This window comes from Anser brachyrhynchus (assembly GCF_964034855.1).
Source record: "Anser brachyrhynchus genome assembly, chromosome: 10".
In the NCBI taxonomy this organism is placed as follows: Eukaryota; Metazoa; Chordata; class Aves; order Anseriformes; family Anatidae; genus Anser; species Anser brachyrhynchus.
Window position 1 is genome coordinate 18,171,431 of NC_137705.1, and position 12,814 is coordinate 18,184,244.

The window sequence follows — 12,814 nt, forward strand, 5'->3', positions numbered from 1 at the left end:
AACTGTTTGTGACTGGTGTTGGTATAGCAAGTGGATATCTCATGTACCAGCTTGAAAAAACCTTCATCCAGTAGTTCTGGGGATCTCCACGTCTAGGGCTTGCAAACGCCAGCTGTGCACTGTCCAGCACTTGCTGCGTGTTGCGTGAGGGAGCTGAGCACCTCTTCGAGGCTTTTGCTGCTGTAGTGTGTGGGGCTGGTGCCTGGCGGAGCTGCCTTGGGGCTTGCCAGGCTTGGGAAGGTGCCTGCCAGCAGGACAGCCTTTCACACTGCCTCCGCTGACCCAGGAAGGGCCGGGAGGGGCACCTTGCCTGGCGCTGCACCCACTGGGTGCACGGGGGCATCGTAGCTGTGGGCCACAGACCAGAGCAGCTACCAAACCAAGTTTTTCACAGTATAGGCAGTGGTTGGATGTTTCATTTTTTTACTCATTTTCTCTTGGAACAAGGTCAAGAAGGTTATTTTTTCATTTGCTCTACTAGTAGCTTTCTTTGCCCCATTTATAGCAAACCCTAGAGGAGTTAAACAGATAAGGAAATTCTGCAGTATAAGGAATCTGCTTTTATTTTATTATTATTATTATTTATAATTTTAGGTGGTAATTTTAAAGGAACAGTCATTTGGACGTGTATGATTACTTGTATAGAGACTCTTCCAACTATAAATCTGGAGCAGAATCTTTGAGCTTGAGGCAAAACAATTTGTCTGTCTTCTTGTGAGCCAGGTTAAATTGATTGTAGAGAAATGAACTGGGCATTTCTGACTGATTCATTTTGGCTTAGGAATGCTATTTGAAAGATTGATAGTTCTGAGTGGGGAATAGGGTGGCCTTCCGCATGTGTTATCTAAATTATTATTGGCGATTACACAAAGCTCATCAGCTTGCCTTGGCCTTTGTAAGGCAGTCATTTAGCAATCTGCAGCAGCTTACCGAGAAGGTTTTGTTTTATTGGAGTCTTTGGGCAGTCACAAAAAATGTTTGCAAAGATGTCTGTTGCAGAGCAGATGGTAATGGCTGCAAAGAAGCAGGAGGCTAAGAAAGCTGTCTTGGTCAGAATGAACCTTTGCAGAGTACCTTTTAAAATACTTTTGCATCACATTTATTCGCAGACCATTTCAGGTGTGGTATCCAGTATCCAGCTGGAGGAAGACCAACAGTTTCGAATGCAGCACCTGTTTGTTCTGACAAGTGCAGGGCGGAACAGCATGTTTCTTTAGCTGCCCCAGTGCTGTTCCTTGTGGGGTGGATAGGAAGCGTAAAGTGCATTCATTATTTTCAAATCAGAAAGCAAACAGTGAATGCTTAATGTTAGGTATTAAGACTAAAAAGAAAATATAAATCGTTCTCTTGCTATCAGGACTGCGGTTAGCAGCTGATGATTATCTTGGAAGCCTGTAGTGACGGTGGTGCTGCAAACTACTGCTGCCCCTCTGCAAGGCAGTGCTGCTCCGTAGGCGGGTGGGCTGCGGGAGTCTTCGCAACCATCGTGTGTGTGGAGCTTCGGAGTAACTTGGCCCACCTGCTTCCCAATGTGCCAAGTTCTTAATTCTTAATTTCGTAGTTTTACTTTGGATCTCTGAAAATGAGGATAAATATCCTTGTGATCATATTTACTTGTGACAGAAGACAGTGCTGAACATACTTGTCTTTCTTCCACCACTGAATGTTTGCTCTGAAGGTTCGTGCGTCTGCTTTTCCTCCTCAGGTTTTATCTTTTATCGTTCTTGAAGTACGCAGGATCCTCATGACAAAAGACTGGTGTCACTCTAAGCTGAAGAGCGTAGGTGTGCCATTGTGCCTCTGATTCCCAGCTGCAAGAGCACCCTTGTCTATAGAGCCCTCCTCTTATTTTCCCACTTGTTCTTTCCTCGATTCCTATAAAACTCCACCATCGTGACACAAGGTAGCAGGGGCACCATGGGGCAGGTCATTCGGTGGCAGCACAGTTTGTCTGTCAGTGCGAGGCGCTGCCTTTTAAATCCCGTGAGCTCCGGCTTTGGAGTGGCACTTCAGGGAAGCTGGGGGCTTGGCAGGAATCGGGAGCTGCTGCCACATGTGCAGGCGACACAGGGCTGGGCTTGTGTCACGGCTATCGAGGGAAGCTCCCGGGAGGCAGTTCCCAGCTCTCACTAGCTCAGGTGCTTACCGTCCTGCTGTCTGGGAATGCCAAGTGTGGTTTGACATCCTTTTTCTCTCTGTCCTTGGGGTACTGTGGGTAATGTTAACCTTCCCATGTTTGGTCCAGTTTTGTGTATATATTTATTAACATTCTTACACAAAAGCTGCAGTATTCTTGGCACTATCACGTATCAGTTCCGCTTCAGTCACACCAAGCACGAACGCTAATCCAAGTTCCAAAACCAAATAAATGCCAAGAAAAAAAATTGTCACTTACAACAGAATTCTCTATTCAGTTTGTTTATTTCATCCAAACATGATGTTGGACTTAAAAACTGCTCAGAAATACTGTTGCAGCTCGCTACTCAAATAGTGCTTTGGTAACGTTTACAGTAACGCAGCTGATCCATGGTGCCTTTTGGACATGTGCTGCCTTATGGGGCATCTTTAGGTCACTTAAATTCTTTACGCAATTTTGTAATTTTAATATATGTGTGAGCTGGGCATAGCTTATCTTGCTGCCATCAGGCAGGTGCTCTTGAGGAGAAGGTTCTGACTACCAGCAGTCCCAGCAGGGACCCGTGCTGTGGAGTCAGTAATCTTCATCCACCTTGTTAACTGGTCAAGTTCTGATTCTTATAGCTAATAGCGGTTTGCAGGTCTGTTTTTGTGTGTGCATGTGTGTGGTTTTGTTTGTTTGTTTCATCCCATGTTAAGTTTCCCAACCTCCTTCGCTGGATCCTTTGCTCTTTCTTTGGGCTTAGTGTTCATTAGGAGCTCAGAAACAATACTTCCACTTTTTTTTTTTTTTTTCCCTCTTGTGAATATGTTAAGGGATTTGTTCTTTCAGGATTTTACCCCCATTACTTCCACGTGGATTTGAATTTCATTCCTTCCAGCTTAAATTTTTATAGGACCTAAGTTGAAATGGCCGCATTGTAAACTTACAGTTGGTTTGGTAATATAACATGTTAATGATATTATATAAACATATTTTTTTCAAGAAAACTTGTTTTGAGTGAAACCATTGCACTTGTTAATGGGAAATATTTGTCACATTTCTGCTTTTCTGCCTTTTTTTATTTCTTTTAGTACTTATTAAGAGCATCCTTCTGAAACTTCTGAGAGAATATGCAAGTTTTTTTTTTCTTTAATTCAGTAACTGGAGCACAATTTAGAATGTCTTGGATGTGATTCCAAACCAAGTTGAATGAGTGTGAAATACTACATAGTCCTGGATTGAGTATATAGCTGTAATTATACTTAAGGAGTTTGCTGATGTTATGTGCACCACTAGAGCAAAACTCCAGCCATGGATAAATGATCATTCTCTATTTTCCGTGTAAGTCAATCCATAGGGACTGTGGAGCTGCTTCTGATGAACATGGTACTTGAAATTGTTTTTTGTTTGTTTCTTATCTTGTTCTTTGGAGAGGTTGCACTACTTGTTTGGATCACTTCCTCCCTTTTTTAACATAGTAAACCTCTTAAAAGGGCTGTACTTTGAGGGGTGGTGGTGTTAAAATTGTGAATTTGCACAGCATTGAAGCAATCTCCGTTACCTTCCCACGTGACATTGCATTTTGCTTGTTCTGGAAATCATTTCTCTGTAGAAGATCTGCTTGGTGAGCAATGCTCACTCGTGCTTGGTGTCTCGCTCCTCGCTCTTAGAAACGTTGCATGGACAAGTGTCCAGGTGTCAGCACCGGCTGTCCACCTGCTAAAAAGCATTGCTTTGCTGTCAAGAGATTTCCGCCCAACCAACTGGCAATGGTGATTGCTGTGTAGGGATACCCTTGGCAGGGAATTTTGGTTTTTATCTATATTGGTGCGCCTGTGTGACTTCTTTGCGTGCAATGTACTTGAGATATCAATTGTGTATTGTGTGTCTATTTCCTGTGGTTGTGCCCGAAGGTTATGGGCATGAGAACGGAAGGGACAGGGTACCCACCGTCATGCCAGGATCTCGCTTCGGTGTGGAAATGATGAGCTCAGCTGTTATCAATTTGAGCATGACATCAGGATTGGCTTTCCTAAGTGCATTGTGTAATGGGCACCTGCGTTGAGTTTCACGTTAATGCTCAGTCACAGAGGCCTGAAGGATCTTTTTGCAGCTCTTTGTGGTTAGCCCTTGTCGTGATACCATGAACCTTATGTCTTGGTGTGGCTTTGCCGTGTCGCCGCCCATGCCCTTTTCCAGCTACCGCGTGAGCCCGCAGGGGGCAGCTGCTGGAAGGGCTCCAGGTCACCGGCTGCAGCGGTGCACTTTGAACCAAGTCAGTCCTGAGAGCAGGGACCTTTCCTCTTTCTCCTAGTGGCTTAGTTTTCTTAGGATTCTTTTTGAGGAAGATTTTTTCAAGAGCCTACAGATATCCTTTGGAAATTAATATAACCGAATGCATAGATCCAGCTGAAGCTCCCTCATTCACGCGCTTTTTCTCCAGGCAAATGGGAAGCATGTCTGCCCATTACAGGAAAGAAAAACTGGCTTCTTTCACTAGGATAGGTGTTTATGAGTTTATTTCATTCCTTTTAATGACTTCTATTCTTTTTCCTGATGAGGGTGATGGGATTACCCGCCTGTGTGACTCACACGTCCACTCTAACCTTACACAAATGGAAACAAACCCCTGCCCACCCGGCTCCTGGCCCCCATTTACCTGCGTAGGAAGAATCTCATTTTTTGCCTATTAATTGGCAGCTGCTGCTTGTGTACTACAGCTTGTTTTAGGCAAAGATGGTTGGTTGTACGTTACATGCAAACCTATTTTCAGGAAATTATTACTGAAGTCCAAAATGCATCTGGAAGCTTTAAAATATCCTTAATTTTGCTGTGTTTTGATCTTTTGGATTTTATCTTCTTGATGCCTGACAGATTTATTTTATTTATTTTATTTTATTTTATTTTATTTTATTTTATTTTATTTTATTTTATTTTATTTTATTTTATTTTATTTTATTTTATTTTATTTTATTTTATTTTATTTTATTTTATTTTATTTTATTTTATTTTATTTTATTTTTTTATTTTATTTTATTTTATTTTATTTTATTATTTCCAATCCTCCTCCTCAATTTCTTTTTCTTCCTGCTTTTACATGCAACACTTTGCTTTCTGTTTTATTTTTTTAACCTGGTTTCTGTCCAGATGGAGAGCTTTATATGTTCTGAACTGTCAGGTTTTATTGTGCTGCATTTTTAACAGCAAGGTCATTCCATGGGAAATTCTATTATTCGTGATGAAGGATAGGTGGCACTCTTGTTATTTTTGTTTGGTTTCCTGAAATAAATCAAGTGTATGCAACCTCTTAGTAAGATTTCCTTTTGTATTGTAAGTGCTTTAGAGGGAGTTCTTGAACATTGAAGAGGATTTTATTTATGTTTTTTATATGAACACGTACCTAAATTGTCTGAGCCTGGGACTTATTCACAGTACTCTCTGGGAAGGAAAAGATGTTATTTTTCTGAAGACCTCAAGAGTGGCTGCTCAGCTGTATGGCACTGGCTAATTTTACATACATAATGCTTGTTGTATATTTACATACTGTTTCAGGAGACAAGAGAATCAACAAATCCTTTAATGTTACTCCAGTTATTAGTACCCTTATACTTAGTAGTTTCTTCTTAGTTTTGTGATAGAAGCATAGCTTTAAGTTGACGTAGTAATCATAGTACTATTGAATGAAAGGAAAAGGCATGTTAGCAACTGCTGAACAGTTGATAGAGCCTTTCTTTCTTAATCAAGGGTGGTAAATACTGGTTGCCTTGGTTCTATAAACTGACTGTAGAATTGCATAATTTTGTGAGCTTGAGAGTTTTCTCTTATAATGTAGAAATCTTGAAACATGAATAATACATGCTGATAGAGGTATGAAATGTTAGATATTTTCTGTAACAGTAGAGGAAAACTCATTTCAGTTCTATTGCATGTTTTATCTTTCTCTGACTGAGTGTGCAGCTAGGGCACAGTTACATGGAAGTGTTTTAACCTTGATGCTTGAGAACTTCAATCCAAATCAAATCAGAGTCAATTTCATTATTACTGCTGGCTGACAGCTTCATATAGCTGAGGCAAAGTGATTTGGTGATCTCAGTCCAGTTCCTGTTGATCCATTTGTCAATCAATTGACTCTGTTATTGCTCTTCCCAGAAGAGAGCCCATGCTTGAAAGAAAAGGGGACGAGTAGAGTTGGAATGAGAAACTTAGAGAAGTTTCAATGCTGCCTCTCTACAAGACCATGAATCTCTTCAACATGGGTGCCTAAGTAGCTCATTGTTTTGTGACACATTCTTGCTGTGTAAACCCCTCTGTGATGGGGCCCTGCTCGTCCAACACCACAGACTGTTCGGGGAATTTCTTGGTTGAAGCCTTCTAAACAGAACCATTCTGAACTAGTTAATGTCCTGCAAGGCTACTTTTGTCACTTCAGAGAGAAAATTAAATAGTTAATGTGGAAGAAAATGTGAACATTAGGGCAGCAGTTCGTTATAGACAAGAATATGTTTGCTTGATTTTCCTTGAACAGCTGGTAGTAAATGTTGCCCCCTAAAGATAGGATAATGTGCATTGTGTTTCTGTATGTTTTGAAATGCTTTCATTGAGGTCCACAAGATGAGAGCGTGGTCAAGACTGTGCTGTGCTAGTGTATGGCGTGAACTCAGTTGAAACAAAATACCTTCTTGAAACAGATTCCAATCTAGTTTAGATTTTAGATAGCTCCACTCTGAAATATTTTGTTAGTATATAGACACTGAGGAAAGAGTGCTTGATTTTCATTTTGATGGTTGTTGAATTCTGGAATTTAAAATGTATTGGACAATTTATTTTTTCTTTAAATATATTTTTTAACGGGTGAAGAAACATTTTATGACTTGGCTGTTTATTTTACAGTTTATGTTCTTGGTGCCCTCCCATGTAATAATACAAGCTCATGTATTACTCATTCCTCCCTTTTTTTCTTCTCCAAAGTGTTGTGTTTGTTTTGTTTTGTTTTTATAACAGTACAATACCCTGAAGTGTCTGAATTGAAGAGTCCCAAATAAAAAAACTACTTCAGCACAGGAAGTTTTCTCGTTGACTTAGTTAATGTTTACTTTCTAACGCTAAATCAGCTTTCAAGTTATTACATGCCGTTAAGGCAAAGAATTTTGTTTTGTAAAATAATACAAGTCTCAAATGGTGGTAGTTATTGAAGTTAACACTTTTTGCCCAACTGTGGGAGTGCTAGCATCTTTGAGAGATTCCAATTTTGGTTCTTATTTATGCTTGACATTTAATGTACTTGACATTCTGATTATTTTACACCTACGTAATTTCTTATAGCTCAAGGGATAATGACAATATTTTAAGCAGTTGTGAAGTGTAGCTGTATATTATTAAGCAGGTGCCACACTACGAATGGAAGGAAAAAAAAGCCTAAAACATTTCTGGAATCATTTTCTTGTGTTGTGTATCTCAGGGTCAACTGCGGTTGTTCATCAGCTTGTTTAGCTGTGCAACTTGGTTATTTGTTTTGTTGTAAGGAAGATAAAGTCTTACTAATATTTTTAGTTACTTATATATGCGTGTGTGTGTGTATGTGTATAAAACACATAATGCTGGGCTGTGCGGTTACGTGTCCTTTGAGGTCTGAGGTGAAACATTATAGTAACACATTTCTGAGTAGTTACTCAGAACTTACATTTTTCCTAAAATTTGGATTAAAATAACAATGTAAAGTAATGTACTCTCTATGAAATTAAGGCCATTAAACCAAGCTCATATATCTATAATGTACGCTCCTGTTATGGCTGATCTCAAAAGCAGCTGTCTTATCTCTTGGTTTATAGATAATCGATAATAATATAGATAATAAAGAATTATGTAATAATTTGTGAGAAATGAAAGTATCATGGGAGGGAAAAACGATTTGCTTGATTGTAAGTGTACTTCATGTAAGGTCTTCTCCTGTTTACCAAACATAATTTTGTTAGCCATCTTTGCTGAGATGTATTCTCATGTAAACATGGCGATCCCTGCAGTCACATAAGATTTTATGGCCTTTCAAAAAGGGTAAAATCGATGTCAGAGAAAGAAGAAGGAGATGGAAAACAGTGGCAACACCGTTTCTTAGAGAAGTACATTTGGTGGTCACAGTTTCCCCATTTAACGTAACGGGAGTTTTGTGTTGAGTTTAATGTAATTGTAAGTAAATGGGCTGCGTGAGGTGTGATGAAGAAATGTTAAAATACTTTATTTTACAGAACCATGCAGGGAGGATTTAAGCACTTACCCAAGTCCTCACAAAACACTTGTCATTTCCCAGCAAGGGGTCCTTGAAGCAGCCCTGACTGAGTGCATTATAGGAATGATTTTTTTAATCTTTATTTTGCAATCTTGCCACCTGGTGGTATACTTTGGCAATAAAGGCCTGGCTAAAAACCTATGCTGAGTGATATTTACCTTAGTAGGCAAGATTTTAAGAGCAGACTTTAAGACTGGATTATAATTAAGGTCTTGGGTTTTAGCTTGCAAATTCATTGTGTTCTTCCATTCCAGCTCTTTGCATCTTTGTCACTGTAATGGCAAAGTGGTTTCTGTAAAATTGCTAGAAAGTGACTGGAAGTCTTCATTGTGCACAAGACCAAAGGATTTATTTGGAGTTAGTTAATGAATGCACACACAAACACACACATTTACCTCGAGAGTACAATTAGATTCCAAATTGGTTGAAATTTGGAATACAATTGCTTCCCTCCTTGTGTCAGTGTCACACGTTAGGTGCAGGGTAAGGTCTGTGCACGCCTTTGCATTAAATCTGTTTTCCTTCCCACTCTGATTTCCACAGAAATGAGGGAAGAGAAAATGTAGTAATACTGTGTGGTTCTAGAACGCTTAGTCCTAGCACATTATGAACCTTAATCCTCAAAATAAAACTAGATATGGTTTGAAAAAAGATAGTGTCCAAGTCCTGAAATTCCCTCATAAAATTATGTTAAGCTGAATTTACCTAGAATACTCAAAGGGCGGTGTTAATCCCGAAATAAGCACCACAAATTGAAGCAGTATGAAAGTTGAATATTTTTGAATGGTTTAGGCTGTCATTTAGATATAAAGACGGGACTGAATGTATTTGAATGATCCATAGGACCTGGTATCTTTCAAACCTACTGCCAAGGGGACTGGGGAAGCTGGCTCCGTGATGCCAATCCAAGATGAAGCAGATGTGGGTTTACTGGTGTCTGTGTTGGGAGACCCTCATGGATAATAAAAGGTGTTTCATGTAGAGTTCAAAGGGCATTAACTATCCAGTGTTTGCAAGCTGAAACTTTGTAGGTCTGCCTTTATGGCGTAGTGTTACGTTCGCATAGAGAACACTCACGTCCAGCACGACCTCTCTTCCTCATCCAAATGCTGCCTGTGGTTTTACTGTACCTTCTTGGGGATCTGTTGTGGAAAAAGGCAGAATGTCATTTATTCGTGGCGACTTCAATGTGCAAACTCTAAGACCTCTCAGATACTCGCTTCCAGGTTCTCCTGTCACACAGACAGCAAGGAGAATCTCTTGTCCACCACCCCTCTCTCCGTCTCCCCTTCCCTGTCACTGGCAGCCCCAAACAGCCCGCTGCCACTGGGGCCCCGCAGCTCTCAGCATGCAGACCGCCTGCTATCCTCTGCAGCCCCTCGCCGGTATGAGCCCATACAGCCCAAATAAAACATTGCTCTGCATTTTTAACTCTTCCTGCCCCTCTCTGATATGAGGCAGAGCAGCAGATAGCAAAGCTATCATGACAAGCACTGTCTTTTTTGCTGTGAGCCTTTTCATTCTTATCTGTCTCTTGGCTTTCAGCTTCCCCTTCCCACTTTCAGCCCTTCATTCTCACCCTCCTGGTTAATGTTCTGCATTTGTCCCGTAAATGGTGAATATTAATAATGTTGAGTAGCTATTCCAGAGCAGCTACACAACTTGAAGTGCTGAAGGTTTAGACTTGTCATCTTCAGTGTGCAAGCTATTTTTAAAGATGATGGAAATTACAACCAGTTGAGAATCGCCTGTCTGCACTAAAAGTACTGTTTATTTATATATATATGCAAGAGGCCAGAGTTTTACTAAGGCTACAGCACTGATAAATGGATAAGGGTGAAAAACTTTGGGAGCTGAGGCTCATCATTCCAAGCTGTTAATGTAGATTGTTGGTCACAGAACTTTTTAATCACGTTATTTTACTGCATTATGTCTGTAAGTATTTATGACACTGGCTGTTTGCTCTCAGTTTTGTGGGGTATCCTTTAGATCAATCCTCTTGTTTGTTCTATTAATTTGTTTAATTCTCTGGGGTTTGTCAAGTCTAATTATATCTTTTCTTTCTTCCAGTTTTGAAATCAAGATTGATTAACCAACTCAAAAAGACCCAGCTGGTTATGTGACTTGGAACCCTGTTTGTGAAGCACTCGTTCATTTTTACAAGACGACAGTACTGTATGTTGTTTTTCTTTCTCCCAAAATTCAAGTTCAGCTGTTGTAATGTAATAGAAATCCTAGACAATAGAAATACAAAACTCCCGAGGAATTCAACTCATATTGGTAAATAAGATCTTGATATTCAGTTCAGTGACACCAGATTAGAAATCCAAGTGTTTTATTTGCCTTACCATATTACTAATCCTAGGTTTCTTCCACATAACAATGCTGCTTACGGTTTCACATCATCTAAGGAGAGCTTCCCATATCCTGAAAGATCAGTCTGCTTTCTCTTTACATTGCATTGCATAAAGTATGGGATTAGTGACTGTGACAAATGTGTTTGAGCACTTGACTGCATTGAAAACGGATTATGTAATGGCCAATACTGAACCACCGTGCAGGAAACATAAAGCAAATGTAGAGAGAGATTGCAGTGTCACTTGATGACATCTACACCAAGGTAGCTCCAGTGGAGCTATTGTTTCCTCACTGTTTCTCTCCCAGCACTCCAAGATTTTAGACTAAATAATGCTTCCTCTCTACTTAATTTATTTTCCCACTGTTAAAAATCTGTTCTTTATAAAAATGCACCTTAATTTTTAATTGCAAAAGAAAATTGCACAGATGAAGTATCAGCCTTATAGTCTTAACCTCAAGCGTTGGAAAGTATAAATGAAAGTTCCAGCAGTAACATTACACGGCTTAACACTTTTTTAACTTATGAACTCTATTGCATAAACAAAAACCTAATAAGAGTAGGGGAATGTTAAATACAGGTTTGCTACAATGCACGTCATCATATTACGTGTGGTATGAATCCTACCTTTTTCTTTTCCAGTTCCATGAAACTGTTATGCCTTAACATTGACTTTTCATTTCTGTAATTAGTTTTCTTTGTTATATTTTGGAAACACTACCTTTACATTATGCTTCACTAAGACTAGCAGGAATTCAAGCCACTCTATCAGGTACAGAGCAGCACCAAGTTATTTCAAGCATTACTTTAGTTATAACCGCACGAGAAGTCAGGCAGCTTGGATTGGATGAGCTTTATAAACATGTTAAATTGAAGTTGCACAGTTTGCTCTGAATGTATGAAAATTCTATTATTTTCTGAATGAAATGAAAAAGCTTGTATTTATTCTTCTTTTTTTTTTTCTGTTGAATAGTAAGTAGTTCAAATGTGTTGTAAGTGGTGATACAGTAAATGTATAATCCGCTGTTCCATTTAATACCTCTCTTGTTACTAAAGACTCATTAACCAAGAAGGGAAAATAAGGTATAATGTTCAAACTATTATAGAAAAAGGGGAAATAGCACTCACTATCTACTAAATTAAGTTTAGTCTTATGAAATAGTAGAATCAGTAAAGAAAAATTAATAAGTATTTACTCTGAAATAGAGTTTTATGCAGTGAAGTATAGGATTACTTCTAATTTTGATGATTACAAGGAGATGTCTGGGCAAATTTGCTTTATGACTGCAATAAATATATTGCAAGACTGCCCTGTGGTTTGAGGTATCATTTTCCTAGGACGCTTCTTCTTCTGAGGGATGTGCAGAAGTAAGCAGACTTAGATTGATCTGAAAAACACGAATAACAACTGCACAGAAAAAAAAAAGGTGGAGGGGGTTTACGTTTTCTGTAAGTAATTAAGGAAGCTTTCCATATTATATAGCTTACATTCTGTATAGGTGCTACAAAGAACACTGTAAGAGTTAGCTTTAGATAGATTACCTATCTGCTTTTATATTGTATATCAAAAAAATGAAGTAACTTAGTAACTTGTATGATAAAGTTTATAAAAAGCACTGTTATACAGAAAGGCTCTTGCACAACTTTAACGTATTCAAAACAGGATGTAATGTTTGTATGGATAGAATTATTCAAGGATTTATGCTTTTGTCTCTAATAATTTCCAAATGAATTTCCACTAGAGCAATAGCATATGTATTGTTCTCACATACATGTAAATATTAATTGATAGGTTCTTTAACTGAAACTAAATCAGAATGAAAATATGGTCATAATGACTGTGGCAATTGTAACATTAATGCTGAGAACACTGCACTAACTTCAGTACTTTTTACTGACATCATTCCTTTCTGACTGCAGTAGTTTGTCACTATTGCTTTAATGAAGGATTTTAATGGGTGCTGTAGGCTGTGCAGACCAAATAGTGTGCTTGTCTTTCAAAATCCTAGAGATCGAAGCTACACATTTTTCAAAAACTCTCTTAAAACAAATCATC

The 12,814-nt window shown here is 38.9% G+C and overlaps 1 protein-coding gene across 19 annotated transcripts in view; it reads left to right on the plus strand.

The window, feature by feature from the left end:
* Window positions 1–12,814, plus strand: part of ATP2B2 (ATPase plasma membrane Ca2+ transporting 2) — a 415,848-nt gene that overhangs the window by 139,432 nt on the left and 263,602 nt on the right. For all 19 annotated transcript variants that reach the window (XM_080606728.1, XM_080606718.1, XM_080606717.1 and 16 more), the window contains one exon: window positions 10,473–10,577. The gene's annotated coding sequence lies outside the window, so the exon portion shown is untranslated. The remainder of the gene's footprint in view (window positions 1–10,472; window positions 10,578–12,814) is intronic.